Below are 17,187 nucleotides of genomic sequence, written 5' to 3'. Positions count from 1 at the left end.
CCTTACTGATACCACAGAGACAAAATTGGATTCCTCTCATTTGGAACTGCAGGAACGAACAGTGCAGAACACAGCAGTAAATAAGAGAAGCTGCGTTATTTAATATTTTTCTTTTTAGGCTTCAAGCATACTTACTTTTTAGTCAACATAAGTTAAAAGGATAAGCAATTATAACAAGGTAAGATTTGGCGTTCACATACATACATCTTTTGGCATATATTCTTACATTTGAATTCAAGTTGTAACTGTTATATTTATTCAGTTACACACTTAGATAGGCCTACAGCTAACCACTTGTTCATATTAAAAAGTGATTCAGTTCTTTAAGGAAGTTCAAGGGCCACCATTACTTTTAGATTTTTATATCTTCTTGTGCTATTTATCTCGCTGTGGCATCATATGCACTTCGGGCTGTAGCTGTGAGAACTAGGTCCAACCCCATAGTTGAGTGGTCAGTGTGACTGACTGACATGCACCGAAGTTCGATTCCCAACTGGGCTGGGAACTTTATCCACATGGGGACTGAGTAATGTCCTCATTCTCGTTTCATCATGGTCGACGTGCAAGTCGCCGAAGTCACATGAAACGAAAGGACTTGCAATAGGTGGATGAACAACTTCTCATGGGGTCTCCTGGTTAATAACATTTCATTGCAAGAACTGAAATAGAGAAACGTGGCTCATAGTGACGAAGTCTTGTGAGCTCCTTTAAAAATCTGACTCTCTCTTTCTCATAGCGCTTGCATTGCAATAGAATTTGATTTACATCACAAATTATGATGTCACCATATTGACAGTACAGGGCACTGGTATGCTGGCTCTGCGTAAGTTCTAGAGGAAAGATCCACAAGTGAGACTTATTTTCACAAGAGACCCTATTATTTTTCTTGAGCGTTTGGACTTTACAAACCATGGCTGTATACTTGCATAGCTTCCCACCCCCTTTTCTGACTTTCTTACCTTTCGTCCTGTCATGAGAAAATCACTGGTTTTATTTTCAGGAAGTTGTCTGTGTATGAGCTTTATGTCCATAGGTCTTCCGCTGTTAACTGCAACCCTCGCTAGTTGATCTGCTTTGTCACTGTATGGAATGCTAGAGTGAGATTTAATTCAAACAAATTCTACCATTTGACCAGCCTTTTTCGCTTGATAGCATTGCCGGAAAAGTTGGCATGTGGGACGTTCAGTACACAAGGGAATCAAGCCACAAATAAGGTTTTGAAAAAATAGACAAAGTTTTCGCTCAGTAATTAATTACAAGAAAAAGTTACACAATTTCAAATTGTTTGAGTGACATAATATGGTTTCTTTAAGGTTACTCATACTGAAGGTGGGTAAATTGAACTGCTATTACATGGTTCCTTGAACAGAAAAGTAAAATTTAGGACTTTATCCTTTTGTGCATTGAATGAAATGTACTCGCAGGTTCGTCTTTATTCTAATCTTCAGGTTTTATTGAGGAAACGCTAAAGAAAATACATTTCTTGAACATATAATTATAATTTTATTCCCTGTGTTTGCTTGCAACACGTATTTCTAAACAGGAAGTTATGAAATTCAGATTCGATGACAAATGTATTCACTGTCGTCTGACTGATCATGCAAAGTCAAGGAAGCTGTTGTAGCAGTGTCAGATAGTAGGTTCTTGAAATTACGGCGATGCACAAATGGAGTGTATAGCAGTAATCCCTTGACGCCCTTTTTCTTCTATTTCGTTCCTGGTCGACATTTGGTATAGAGACAGCCCAGGTAGATGTTACGTAGGTATGTGATGGGATGCCTGAGCGTCTTTCTTAAGCGAACTTCATCGTGTTACACATCAGTGTTCAGTGTCTGCTTAAACATCAGGATTAATGAGATTCTATTTTACAATGTAACCCTCTCATAGTCAGGTAGTTGATGCCATAACCATCAACTAATTTTTTTCTGTTTCTTTGCTTCTAGAGGACGACAAATACGAGAATTTCATTTCAATGAACTCTAATCTGGGGATGTTTCCTTCACTTATTGAACAACTCCCATTAAATCATTTGGTATGCAAATGTGAGAAATTTTCCTACTGGCTTTCTCCACTAAACCAAAATCATGATAATTAGTTAAGCAAGAATATCCTGATACCAAGAATTTGTGACAAGTGGCTGACATTTCACTCTCTGGCCTTGGCATACCTTCATAAGAGACAATGTCATTTTAATGGTCCTGTTTTGGCCGATAAAAGAGTCTGAATATAATATTACTTTTCTAAGTGTACTCACCCTCAGATACCCCACTCCAGCCACAGAATTATCAGAAGGTAACCCCTTTAGGATTTTCGGATTGAGCTCTTTTCCAACACCTTATAGTTGGGCATGGCTGAAAAAGTCCCCAAAAGTACACATTTTGCCAACTGTAATCACTAAGCTTCCAGAAGAAATGAAATGTTTCCTTTCTATTCTTCTTTTCGTTGAGTGTGACATTGTAACTTGCAGCAGGGAGCTTTAGCAAACAACTTTTTTCTGGAATTCTTATGTCCTTCCTTGTGGTACATTCTTGCCCACAGTTCGCCTGCTGTTGTCTGATATCCCTCTACCACATCTCATGCTATCAAGAATGTCTTACTCCTCTGCATTCTGTTCTATCTTGATTGCAGACATTGTTGTCAGCTGCTGCAGCAGCATCACCTTACTCAGCAGCTGTGTCCTCTCTTACATCAAAAGAGAAATGTGGTAATTTAATATACAGTGATTGTGAAAGTACCATCAAGGATTGTTATCATACAGTTAAGCTCAAAAGGCAAGTCTGGTTATTAACTCGTTTGTTAACTTCTCACCTATCAAACTTACAAATTCATTAGTGGCTTACCTCAGCTACAATGATGATATTCCAAAGTGTTATGTTCTATACCTTCAGGTGAGTCACTCATTATCATTAGTCTGCTTTAATGAGAGCTCACACACTAACAAAACAAACATGGACATGTTTCAATTATGCTCTGAACAAAAGAGTGCTTTCCTCTATGTTCAACAGTGCTCCCAATCCTAGAGCAGTTATTTACAACATATAGAAAAAAAATGACTCTGAGCACTATGGGACTTAACATCTGAGGTTATCAGTCCACTAGAACTTAGAACTACTTAAACCTAACTAACCTAATGACAACACACACATCCATGCCCGAGGCAGGATTCGAACCTGTGAGCGTAGCAGTCGTGCGGTTCCAAACTGAAGCGCCTAGAACCACTCGGCCACTCCGGTCGGCTACAACATATAGACATGAACCTTTTTATACTTTAAAAGAAGCTGCATTCCTTAATGTGGAATAAGTCCAAATTTACCAAAAATGGATTCTCTTGTGCTTTGAACGCTCCGTGTGTTGCAGGAATATTTTGAGAAGAACTTTGACAGTCATACAGGAACACTGGAAGGACCTCAATTCACCGAATTTTAGTTTGTAGTTATTTTCAGTGTCTGTACTGTTCACAGAGATGAAGATGCTTTTTCCTCACGTGTCTACAATTCTCAGTTTGTGAGACTGTTTTACACTTCTTGGTCAGTGGATAGGTAGTACCTTCCATTCTTTGTAAAATACATCATTTACCCAGACTTGATTTGTTAATATGTAAAGGTTCCTTTCCAGGAGAAGGACGGTAGTGGGATAAGAAAGCATGGTTCTGACACAGATGTGTGGATTTTGTATTGCAGTTTGTCTGGCAGTGTTGAATATTATTTATCAGCATTGTGATAGACCACACATCATAATATATATGGGAATGTATCAACAACCGGTATAATGCAAGTAGAAAGTTTAGGTGAACCCCCCCCCCTCCCCAACCACACCCTACTCTTGTCACCAATCTGATAAGGTTCAATGCTTTCTTCCACATACTAATCAGAGTTTGAATTTGAAGCCCCAAACATATTCTGGAACCAAAGAGAACGTCAAGAAATCTAGCCTAGGGTTTTATTTGTATTTTACGAACCAAGAATCTCACACTATTCAAACAGCATGGTGTAATTCGTTTTGTGAAAGGAACAATTACAGATTTTTCTGGAGAAGTCGGTCTGCCATACGTGTGTAACTTTGATCCAGTAAGCCTGTCGTCTTTGACAGCTCACACACTGCCTTATCCAGACCACTGGTCTACGCTTACAAATATTGCAGGGGAAGGGATCATTCTCTCAAGCTCTTTAGCAAAGAGTACAAACAGTATGTGGCTGACGACAGCTCCTCATGGGAGACTAGTTGTAAGAAGTGATTCTTGAGTTTCTCCCGCCGTATTTGATAATCAAAATATCCACGGATGTACTGCCGGTCTATAGTGTCCAACGGGCATAATATTTCGGCGATCAAACATGTCGCCATCATCACCTGATGATGGCGACATGTTTGATCGCCGAAATATTGTGCCCGTTGGACACTATAGACCGGCAGTACACCTGTGGATATTTTGATTAGTTGTAAGAATATATGGTCCAATTAATTTATTCCAAATGTGAATTCATATGCATCTTTCTGTGAGGAAAGTGCTAATTCTGTAAATCAGCTGTGGTGGTAGTCTAACAGTTTGCATAGGTGTGTGAACATTAGTGTAGACTCCAAGGCCATCAAGAAAGTGAGGTGCAATATTATCTTCTCTTGTCCACTGCATTAATTACGTCAAAGTTTGAGAATTTTCATTATTTGCTGTTCCCTTGCTTTATATGAACCCATATTGACTCGACGACAGGATATGACTTGATTCCAATGACTGTTCCAAATGACATTCAAACAAATGTTCCAAAGTTATGCCCATGCGAGAAGAAACAGAAACAGGTCTATATGACACAACTTGTTATTCATCTTTATGTGGTTTCAATATAGGTATCTGAAATTCCCTTACATGAGATGGGAAAGGACAAGGGCACATGGAAGGGTGGACCCATGGTAATTTCCTGTAACAGTTCACATTTATTTACAGAACACTTTACACTGATAAATACAATACAGTATTAACCATGTCAAAGAATATGCAATAGGACTATTTTTTTTACAAATGATCAGTTTAAGCCACTGATCATAGGCCCCAAGCCACAAGCAAGAAATCAGTAATAAATACAAAATTGCAAGATAATAAGGTAAGGCATTTCTTAATTAAAGCAATTTGGTCTGTGAAGCACTTACAGCTCTTAAAAGGATTTTTTAAACAAGAAATTAAAAAGAATATCTGCAGCTGCAATTACTAGATCACAAGTCCAAAAACTCAATAAACGACCAACAATGAAAGTTAAGGGGCAAAGCTATGATCCAGCAAGATTTCTTTTACACACATAAAATGAATACAATATAGAAGCGATGGCAAAATAGTTAGAAAAACATCTCAAACATAGACCACTAGAGAAATGAAACAAATAGTTTCCAAATATTAGCACAATAACTACAGGGTGAAATATCCTGAGTTAAAAAATCTAAAGGTTTATTATAATTCAGATAATATTCCCCACATGAGGAGAGACATAAAATATTTGGTGGAAAATATTAACATAAGAGTTTGTAAATAAGAGCATAGGTTAAACAAACTGAACTTAAAAATACCCTGCTACAGTAAACAGCTCCAATATCCAATAACGTAATGTCAGGCAGCCACAAACACTCCCAAAAAACATCACACTGGTGCATAACAGTAACAGGTTCCCACAGCCAAGTGCCGCTCCAAGCAGCGAATCTGCAACTCGTAAAATTAAGAGCTGTTAACAAAGGCCAGTCAGGTGAAACTTGAGCTAAAAGATACGAGTTAAGCAAATGTAATTCACTTATGCATTACTAACTTAATGTCATAAAACCTTCAAATCTTCCATTATAATCAAACAGTAATGTCACCCAAAATTGCACAGACCAATCACTGCTTAATGACATAAAATGGTAAAATGATAGTGTATAAACGTCTCCCCCAGAAATAACATCACTGATTAGGGTGAAATCATTAATCTCAGAAAGTTACTTGAAATAGAGAAACAGTGATTAACACATAGGCTATACCGTCAGAGACTTGTCTGCACAATGCTGAAATTTCTATGAGAAACAGGAGCTTACCTTTAGAAGGTGGTACTTAATTGCTAGCATTTACATCTAAGGCCCTCTTCCATGGCACTTAAATTTCGGAACGATCTAAAACACAATTTGATCAGCACACATTAGTTCGACAAATTTCCTCAAAATAATTCAAAAATTAAACAACAAATCCAAAAAAATCCAAAGGCGTTTAAAACAAGCACTTAATAAATCAGATTTACTACAGAGCTTGTGAACAATTTATCAGCACTAAACATTCAGTTTCGTTAAACACTATGGCAACAACAAATGCCCTGTCGGCTCACAGGAAAATAACATTGATTTGAAAGCCAGCACATTTAAGATACCACACTGTTTGTGGCATAAACAAGCAACAGTAAGGCAAAAGTTCAAGTGGCACTTATAACAGCAAGCAGCCACCGTTACACATGCCGAACAAGTGCTAACCATTAAATGGATTAAACTCAAACAGACGAGTTGTGGTTAGCAATAATTACAACAGGTGAAATTTTTTTTAGATCCATAAAGCGAGAGTCACAGATGGGAGCATATCTCAGAGCGAGTGATACCAGTCATTGCTACACCAGGTAGTCGTTATTCCATAATTTAAGCCCAGTGCTGAACACCAGCATCCAAAAGTGCACGGCATGGACGTAAGGGATGACAATTCAGCTGAACACACTGAAGTGAGTGTTGAAAATTTCGATGCGGCCAATAACAATACACACAACCAACGGGTCTCTGCTCAAACAGAGCCAACGGCCCACACAGCCGATAGGCCGACCTCTGTCCATGTTGTCCTCTAGCCACGTACCCGGACACTCTCCTCTCGAAATGCTCCGGCGTGTTTTCACTGAGTCTGCATCAATAATAACACACGGGAAGCAAAGGTAAGTCCTGACATCTAGTGGGCGCTAGCTAATGAAGGGAAAGACAAAATGGAGATGCCACTGTTCAGTATAAGCATATCGTATCATTGTTTGAGTTGTCTAATCTTCTATTATAAGTGGCAATGAAATGAAAACTAGACAGAAAAATAAGCAAGCAAAGTGCTTATTATTCCATAAATCATCGTCATAACTGTTAATACATTAATCACACTGTGAGAGTAGATGGCGAATGCCTCCTTGGAAAAATGTTTGCGGTTGTCTGCAAAATCAATAACTGTTAGGAAAAGAATTCGTTGCGTTAAACCGTTTCCGAGTTACTGAGCGCTGAAGTTAGCCAATCACGCCGTTGAACACCCAAATTCAAGCAGTCCACCAATGCAGTTGGTGTCAACTGTTATCATAGCACTGGCCTATGTGGCCGAGCGGTTCTAGGCACTTCAGTCTGGAACCGCGCGACCGCTACGGTCGCAGGTTCGAATCCTGCCTTGGGTGGATGTGTGTGACGTCCTTAGGTTAGTTAGGTTTAAGTAGTTCTAAGTTCTAGGGGACTGGTGACCTCAGCAGTTAAGTCCCTTAGTGCTCAGAGCCATTTGAACCATTTTTTTTGTTATCATAGCGTAGAAGACTGCACACGAGGCTGTTTCGCCTTTGGCTTGGGTTCAATATTTACCACAGTTCCACGTCCTTTTTTTGGGTCACTCTTGTTTGGAATAACACGTTTGGCGCAACTGTCTATGGCTGGTCGCTTGAATTTGCGTTTGCAATGTGTCTGACTGGCTAACTTCAATGCTAATTAACTCGGAAACTGCGCAAAGTATCGAATTATTTTCAATTATTGCCGTGCATCATTATTCCAAGTTGTTGTGACTGTGACGGACCATCTGGTAGTTCGTCGATCATGCATATTTGGTTCAATATCTGTAACAGTTTACTTAATGCTACTTACGGGAGATTTTCTATCATCTAGGGGTGTATGCTAGCCTTGTCTGTTGAGGAATTTACCGCCATTTTAGTACCTTTCATGGGTTCGTACGAAAATAGTACCACGTGAGAGTATAATCTCTTTGCTCCAGGGCACTAAATGGTTGCTCGCCTTCGGAAGCTGTTGCTACTAAGTTTACGAAGTCTTCAAGCCATTTATCATTTACTGGCTGACGCTCAGTTGAGTTCTTGTTTTTGAAAAACGTTAGTGTCCTCCATACGTCACAGATACCAACACTGTTAGTTAAATATTCACAAGAATTTTTTCCAGCTGTTCTTTTAGTAGTGTTTTAAGTGTCTTCCAACTCTCTCAGCTGTTTTCTTCTATGTAATGAAGATTTCTACTTTTGTTATTTCCGTAAGTAACTGTAAGCATTTTTGGTGCGCTGTAGCTGTAGAGCACTCTAGTGTCCACTAGAGAAGAGGTGGTGGTGTCAAAACGATGACGTCCTTTTTTATTAGAATGGAAGTTGTTGTAGTTTCTTCTTTTTTTTGTTCTTCATTTACCTTACGCTTTCAAGCGTCAGGGCAACCTCGCTCTATCTGTTTCTTCCATTCCGATTTATTCTTGTCCAATATCTTTTCCACGATTGTTTTTCTACTCCTGCGTCCCAGTTTCTCGACCCTGTACTTCGTGGTGTTGTGGGGACTTCTCTGTCCAGCTCCCCCCTGCAAACGTATTTAAAAGACTTGTTTAGGTTTTCTTTCTTCTCTCATTCCCTTAACATGCCTATACCATCCCTACTGCGTATCCTCAACCACTACACTGATTCTCTTCACCTGCCTAGACTCTTCACGAAATTTTTCGTATCTAATTCGATCTCTTCCTGGTCCTTCCCACTGCTTTCCTCATCAACTTCATCTCTGTGGCTGTAATCCTACTTAGGTATTTTTCTGGTAGTGCCAACCTCTCCACACAGTACACTATAATTAGTGACATAAGGGCATTATAAATTTCAGTTTTAGTTTTGATACTTACCTCTTTCTTCTCTAGTATTGTGTTGTTCAACTGGTACTTTGCTGAGACTGCAAATTTATTGTTCTGTTAAGCTCTGTTGTTCTATTCTCCCATAACTACTTACTAAAGTGACTAGATATTCAAAATAGAGTATTACAGAGTACATTTTGTTCTTCATCCTATCTCTTCTGTTTGAAATCCATCTTACTTTGCTTTTACCTGCCATTAAATAACATTCCATTTCTCTTCAGTTTTTCATAGCGTTCCACTACAGCACTCCAAAGTCTTTCTGGTCTGTCAGCCACCAATACTGTATCATCTGCATAGAGCAATGCAAATAGACTGGTAGTAGTCACTACATTCCAAGTTTTGTTCTGTGGGTCTGACCCTCATATATTTTTATTGCTTCATCTAGAAAGATGTTACCGAGCGAGGTGGCGCAGTGGTTAGACACTGGACTCTCATTTGGGAGGACGACGGTTCAATCCCGCGCCCGGCCATCCTGATTTAGGTTTTCTGTGATTTCCCTAAATCATTCCAGGCAAATGCCGGGATGGTTCCTCTGAAAGGGCACGGCCGACTTCCTTCCCCATCCTTCCCTAATCCGATGAAACTGATGACCACGCTGTCTGGTCTCCTTCCCCAACCAACCAACCAAACCTAGAAAGATGTTAAAGAGTAAGGGACTGAGGCTATCACCTTGTTTGATCCCTTTCTCTATTGGGAATACTCCAGAATTGTCACAGCCACTACAAACGACTCCCATTGGTTGTTCACACACAGTCTTCAAGGCATTCATCAATTTTATTGGTACCCTCCAGTGCTTCCAACACCTACTGCCTTGGCGCAGAGTCAAATGCAGCTTTAAGATCGAGAAACATGAGGTGAATGTTCTGACTCTTGGCTGTGTTCTTTTTCATGATTATTTTTACAGTGTAGACATGGTCATGTATCTGCCACCCAGCCTAAAAGCAGGCTGCTCCTCAGTCCATATCCAATACTCGACTGTAGACCATATAGACTACTGATGATACACAAGCAGCCCTGTAGTTATCACAGTCATAACTGTATTCCTTCTTATGCAAGGGTATAATTCTTTCTTCCATTCCTCTGGGATACTGTTCTCCTCCCAAACTCTCTAGAACAGCTTAGTAGGTTCCTTTGGACACCTCTGCTCCACCATACTTGAATAATTCTGGAGCTATCCTATTGGGTCCCGTAGCCCTTCCTGTTCTAATATGGCCAACCACCATTTTTACCTCCTGTTCTTTTATCTCTCATTCAATTTATAGATCTTACAGAATTTCATATTGTTCGATGATAAGTCCTTCTTCTTGTAATACCTTAAATTCTTTTGAATTATTCTTCATGTTGTCTTCTTTGCACCTCAGTAACTGCTGCTTTCTCTGAAACAAGCTTACTCCTATTCTTAACTGTCTTTTTATGCTTCCCACATTTCCCTTTTATTGCTTTTGTTGTTTTCCAGAAGCTTCGTGTGTTCTTCTCTCTTGCTCTGTCCTTGACCCTGTTTCCAAATTCATCTCAAAAGTTCCATTTAGCTTCCTTTTATACTTGTTTCACATCATAGCTTCTTTTCCTATATGCCATCCTGTCTTCTTCCATCTGAGACGCTATATATGTTTTCCAGGCTTCCTTCTTATCGTCCACCACCCACTTCCCCTCGTCATTCCACCAACTCGTTCTTTTCTTCATTGTGTCAACTAATTTACTAATAGATTCCCACAAACATCTTCTTCTGACTGTAATCATACTGATGTCAGATTAATTCATATGATATTGTGTCGTGTTCTTAGGTTGGTTAGGGGACTGATGACCTCAGATGTTAAGTTCCATAGTGCTTAGAACCATTTGAACCATTTTTGAGTAATTGAAATGAGCTGTTGATAGGCATCTTTCAGATCTAAAAAAAACCATTAAAAGACTGAAACTTCTCCTGGATTGTAGCAGTGTACTTTGGCCAGTCAATTTCCTTGATGCATCGTCTGCTCTTTGGATATATAATATTCACAACCCCGGACTGATGTGCATTAAAGTTAGCTCAATGAAGAACTGGCCGTTGAAGCTGGCAATAATTTGATCAAGGTATTGTAATTAACACTTATGAGATTTTTAAATGGCGACAATGGTAATTGCAGCTTCAGGAGAATAAATTACAGAAGCCACTGCTTGATAGTATGTCAGCAGGTACACTATGGGAGTTCTGGGGCAAAATAGGTCATCAATGGCGTCATAAATGAGTCACGAGATTTTCCAACCCCTCTCCCTCCACCCACAGAGGGCAATTGCCTTATGTATAAAAAGTCGTAACATTCAAAAATATAAGATTATGCATTATGATGCTGACTGACCTGGAATACTAGGAGAAGTTCTATGATATCAGAATCAAAGATGGCTGAATTGGAATATTGGAACATGCTATGTGATGCCAGAATCCAAGATGGGTGATGTGAAATACTGGAACAGGCTCTATCATATCAGATTCCAAGAGGGTGAAACAAGATGGTTGACTTTGAATGCTGGGACATGTTCTATGACATCAGAATCCGAGACCTGGAATAATGGAACTATGGCATCAGATTTACTGAGACAAAGGATGTGTATTTCACCGTCCAGGACCAAGCCTGCAGCTCCGGAATAAAGAGGTCACCCATGCAACTAGTCCAGTCCTGTCTGTTAGACAAATGATGTGTGTGTTGTCATTCTCACGGTGTTTTCCCCAAGCTACTTTTGACTAATAGGTGTCTCACTACTTATAGAAATACTACATGCTGCTTCTCCTATAAGTTTGGATTTCTCAACTTGTGCTTTGTTTAACACAACACCAGGCAGCGCATATGTTATAGAGCATCATAAGCCTACTTATTTCCCTAAGCTATAATCCAAACTGTATGCTGTGTAATAGAAACAATTATGTCTTTACCAGAATGAGATTTTCACTCTGCAGCAGAGTGTGCGCTGATATGAAACTTCCTGGCAGATATAAAACTGTGTGCCCGACCGAGACTCGAACTCGGGACCTTCGCCTTTCGCGGGCAAGTGCTCTACGAACTGAGCTGCTGAAGCACAACTCACACCCGCTACTCACAGCTATACTTCTGCCAGTACCTCGTCTCCTACCTTCCAAACTTTACAGAAGCTCTCCTGCGAACCTTGCAGAACTAGCACTCCTGAAAGAAAGGATATTGCGGAGACATGGCTTAGCCACAGCCTTGGGGATGTTTCCAGAATGAGATTTTCACTCTGCAGCGGAGTGTGCGCTGATATTAAACTTCCTGGCAGGCTGTGGCTAAGCCATGTCTCCGCAATATCCTTTCTTTCAGGAGTGCTAGTTCTGCAAGGTTCACAGGAGAGCTTCTGTAAAGTTTGGAAGGTAGGAGACGAGGTACTGCAAGAAGTAAAGCTGTGAGTACCATGCATCAGTCGTGCTTCGGTAGCTCAGTTGGTAGAGCATTTGCCCGCAAAATGCAAAGGTCCCGAGTTCGAGTCTCGGTCGGGCACACAGTTTTAATCTGCCAGGAAGTTTCAATTATGTCTTTATTTAAAGGAATACCATGGTCTGGAGAGTTCCCTTTCCACAGTCGTAAAGTTTAAGATCACTAGACCAGTGTCGTCCCTATTATCCCGCTAAGAGCGAAATCATCGCCCAACACTGCTGCCACTGGTAGGTTGTGAGGTCACCGTGCCGCAAAAGACATACGAACCATGAGTTAAAATGATGGGAAACATGAAAAATGTATGAAGCAGACTTGTGCTTTAAAACATGTGAATAATAGCAGGAATTCATAATTCATGTCGGTTGAAACTAACCTATGACCCCCACATCACACTGAAAAGACAAGAGATACACATTTGTCCTCATGGCGCTGGACACTTATACCCTGGCCATGGAGCCTAAAGGAAAAAGAAAAAAAAAATAGATTAAATTCACCACCAAAATTTGTGTGTGGGAAGAGTGAGAGCTATGATGGAAGGTACATTCATAGCCTGCCACTCCTGTTCTGTCAATAAGTCTGCGTTGTGTATGAAGCACATTTGAGAATCAGACACATTTATACTTACTTACAAGTTGAGTCATAACTGTCCAAAATAAGATAAATCTGGATGAAGAAAAAACAACGACATCTTAAGAGTGTAATGGCTCATTTTCTTCTTATCCATGGCTTTTAACAGGAAAAAGACTGTTATCAGTGTGAGGTGCTATGTAAAAGTTCATCCTGTCAACATGCTCTGGACACTGTATGTGAATAGAACCTCCAGTCATCTGGCTAACAGAGGAGGATGATGCGTTGCTGATTCACATCATTTCTCCCAGAGCACTGATAGCTGGTGGTTGTTGACAGTGTACCCACCATAAGGACAGCAAACTATTTGCTAGAAATTCTTCAGTCCAGTCGTAAATCCGTCATGATCTTCTGCATTTTGCTCATTTGGTTGAAACCTTTCCGTCTCCTCTATATCTCTTTTGCTAAGCAACCTTCCCTTCTACAATAACCTATGAAACCTTCCCTTAGGATCTCTTGCTTAATAATAACAAATGAAATCTTCCCTTTGAAATTTTTTCTTTTTCTCAATCTTCGCATACAAATTTATATTCTGCTTATTGAAAGTGATTTTCTGATTATTTCGACGAAACATAGAATGTGTCGTCGTCATGGCCCTCAGTCGTTATCTGCAATAACCCAAAACTGTTCCTTACCTTTTTTACTGTTACTGGATCGCCATCTGACTGCTACATTGAACTGTGAAATAAGTATACTTACTCTGTTTTACTATACTTTATTAGCTGCAGTGGGCTGTCGTAGTAAGTGGCTGTATTTATTACCAAAGCTGACGTTATTCTTTAAGAGCAAAGCTGACGTTATTCTTTAATTAATTTGGCTGAGGTTGTGTAATTCATAGTTAAACTTTTTCTTGACAAGAATAAAATTTTGCGAAGTTGTAAATCATAGCTGGTGGCTGGCAAGCACACCGCTCCTCTCAGCCTCTTGCTTCAGACCTGCTACCGACTCGCTTCATTTCTCGCTTATTACTGACTTCATAGGAAGTGCGGTCTCTCCCACCAACAATACTGCAAAGTGCATGTTGCATAGAGTCATGACACATGAATGTTTAAAAGTTGCTTGACAGAGAACACCTAATGTATAGTGGCACATAAAATGAACAACTAATTTGAAGTGAAAGAGTGTAAATTGCATGATTTTCAGTTAATTGTGTTTATTTCAGTATAAAATGGTACAAAATAATCATCTTCATGAACATTTAGCTCTAGTTATTTTTAAAAGAAAGTAATCAAAATTTTTGTATGAATAACTCACTAACTAAATGTGTAGTCATGTCCCAAGATTCAGCATAACAAATTTAAAGTGAATAATTACTTGAATTATGTTATGTGTTATGCACTGATAAATTTTAGTGTCATTCTGGAAGTACGAAAGTAAAATATTAAGAAAAACTGACGATAATATTACATGAGATAAGTCTACTTTGTACCAGATCTATGTAAAGCAGAAGAGAAAATATATAAATTAACTGGTCACAAATGTATATAAGGATTACAAATGTTAAATGCCCATATGTACAGTATATATAATTACATATTTTGTTCAGAAATAAATTCAGATGACCGTTTTCGCTTGGCTTGACATTTATATACATACTTGGGATCATCCCTTACGACAGTCTAGCAGTAATCTGCTAAAATAGTAGGACTTCACTTTCTGGCTCGGCTTTTCTCAAATATGGCAATATCTTGATGAAATTGCTCCCCATGTTCATTACTTACTGCACCACAATCTTTGGGGAAGAAGTCAAGATGACTATGTAAGAAATACATTTTCAATAACATGTTGCAACCAAGTTTTCCATACGTTGACAACATGTTATCTACAATATCCTTGTAATTTATTGCTTGTTTGTTCCCTAAGAACTGTAAACAGACTGTCTTAAAACATTACCATGCATGCTTCTCATCATCTTGTATGATTCCATCAAATATATGGTCTCCAGAAAGCTCTTGAAACTGTGGGCCTACAAAGATGCCCTCCTTTACTTTAGCATCACTTAAGAAGTGAAGTTTTGGCTTAAATACTTAAATGCATCACTATCTTTGTTCATTCCCTTAGCAAAGTTTTCATGAGACCCAACTTGATGTGCAAGGGCGGGAGCAGAATCTTTTTAGGGGTTTACTAGAGTTTCACTCTTTATGTTCTTTATACCTGGTTGAAGAGACTTTCAGGTGGGCCATTCATGTTTACTGTAATGAGATGCATGAGCTCGGCTATCCCGTTCACAGAGAAAGCAGCAATAATTAATATCTCATAACTACATACCTAACAGCAGTGCAACCACTTTTAAGCCACCACAGATCTGCCATTGAGAGTCATTATACTTGATGGCTTCTAGTAAAATTTTCATGTTTTGGTATGACTCTTTCTTATGCAGAGTAATCCCAACTGTAATAGCAGGAAGCTCATTATCAATATGTAAAATCACTGCTTTTAAGCTCAACTTTGACGAATCAATAAAGAGTCTCCACTCATCAGGGTTGCAATTAATTCTGAGAGCCTTCATTAGACCATTTATGTCTACACATGCCACAAGACTATCTTGCATGTTAAAAAAAGGGGCAAATTGTTGCTGTCTTCTGCAGTACAATGAAAGATTTGCATTGCTTTCCAGATAATTGCACTGCTACTGTCTTAATGCTAAAATCTCAGCCTTAGCTTTAGAGAGCTCCAAATCTCTAATGAGATCACTTAACTCATTATGAGACAACGTTTGTTTATCATCAGTTGATGATATATTTGGAAGAAACTCTGGATCTTGTCATGTACATGGTTCAGGACATTCAGAATCTCCATCAGGAGTAATCTCATACTCTGTCAGTGGTTCAGGTATTGGCAGTCCTTTCCCATGTAGAATTGGACGTACAGCAGATGGAATGTTAGGATAGATTACTGTCCGCTTCTTCTTCTTAGATATTCCCTTATTGATAGGAGAAACCATACAAAGGTAGCAGTCACTGACAGAAGAAAAGAAATCGAAGCAATTCAGTGGCGGCCTGCTCGATTTATTATCGATGGGGTGCGAAAAACACACAAGTTTTACGGAGATTGAAGTCTTTGGAGGGAAGATGACGTTCTTTTCGAGGAACTCTATTGAAGAACATTTAGAGAAATGGCATTTGAAGCTGACTGCAGGACGATTCTACTGTCACCAACATACCTTTCGCGTAAGGACCACGAAGTACGGTAAAAGGATGGGTATGTTGAGCTCGCCGGTCCCCTTCATGCTGCTCGACATTATTAGTCTACAAGCCGACAGTGGGTTTCAGCCTCTGCCTTTTCCCATCAACTCCAACACGAACGTGGCACTTTACACATACCAATTACAGTCACCTACATGATACATAAACAATTCATATTTCGTGAAGGAAAGGTGCCTGCAGGTGCGAAGGAGGGGGAATACCTTTCGAACTAGGAGGTTCAACCTATCCTTCGGAGTCTCCGAGCCATCCATGGCATATGACTTTTCTATACATAGGACCACAAAGGCAAGATACGAGAAATCAGGGTTCATTCGGAGGCACGTAGACAGTCTTTTTCCCTCGTTCTGTTTCCGACTAGAACAGGAATGGAAATGATTAATAATAGTACAAGGTGCCCAACTCCACACGCAATATGTTGGTTTGGGGAGTATGTATATCGATGTAGATATCTACGTATGTGAGTACAATAATTGCCAACAATTGTATGACAGTAAACAAAACAAATACTCTCTCCCCCAAAGCAAAACTTCAGCTGTCATCAAAGATAGTAAGGAAAAACTTCTAAGAAGCAAGCGAGATCTAGAAGGCTGTGAAATGCTTCCCACTCAAGCCAAACATGTATTTAAATTTACATCCTATCACCACAGTCTAATGTCCGCCCCCATAGCTGAGTGGTCAGCGTGACGGATTGCCGTCATGCTGGCTCGGGTTCGATTCCCAGCCTGGGTATTGTGTTGTCTTCATCATCATTTCATCCCCATCCGGCGTGCATATCGCCCAATGTGGCGTCGAATGTAATAAGACCTGCACCAAGGTGGCCGGACCTGCCCTGTATGGGGCCTACCGGAGAATGACGTTCATTTTCATTTTACCACAGTCTTAATAAATACAGTCACGACTCTCTCTGGTGGGAAAGTTGCTACCATTTGACAGCTGGAGCGACACTAACGCTCCAAGCGGTGAGAAAGCAAACAATCACATGCGTCGTTAAGATAATATTTGTTTTTATTTTCTACTTAATTAACGGAATAGTGGTTATATTT

The 17,187-nt window shown here is 39.6% G+C and overlaps 1 non-coding gene across 1 annotated transcript; it reads left to right on the top strand.

Moving 5' to 3' along the window:
* Window positions 1-12,300: 12,300 nt before the first annotated feature.
* Trnac-gca (transfer RNA cysteine (anticodon GCA)) lies at window positions 12,301-12,375 on the top strand. Its single transcript has one exon. It is a non-coding gene; the product is annotated as a tRNA-Cys (tRNA).
* Window positions 12,376-17,187: the final 4,812 nt, after the last annotated feature.

This window comes from Schistocerca gregaria, chromosome 3 (assembly GCF_023897955.1).
Source record: "Schistocerca gregaria isolate iqSchGreg1 chromosome 3, iqSchGreg1.2, whole genome shotgun sequence".
Taxonomy (NCBI): Eukaryota; Metazoa; Arthropoda; class Insecta; order Orthoptera; family Acrididae; genus Schistocerca; species Schistocerca gregaria.
The sequence above is the reverse complement of the archived record's forward strand: the minus strand, read 5'-3'. Positions and strand labels throughout refer to the sequence as shown.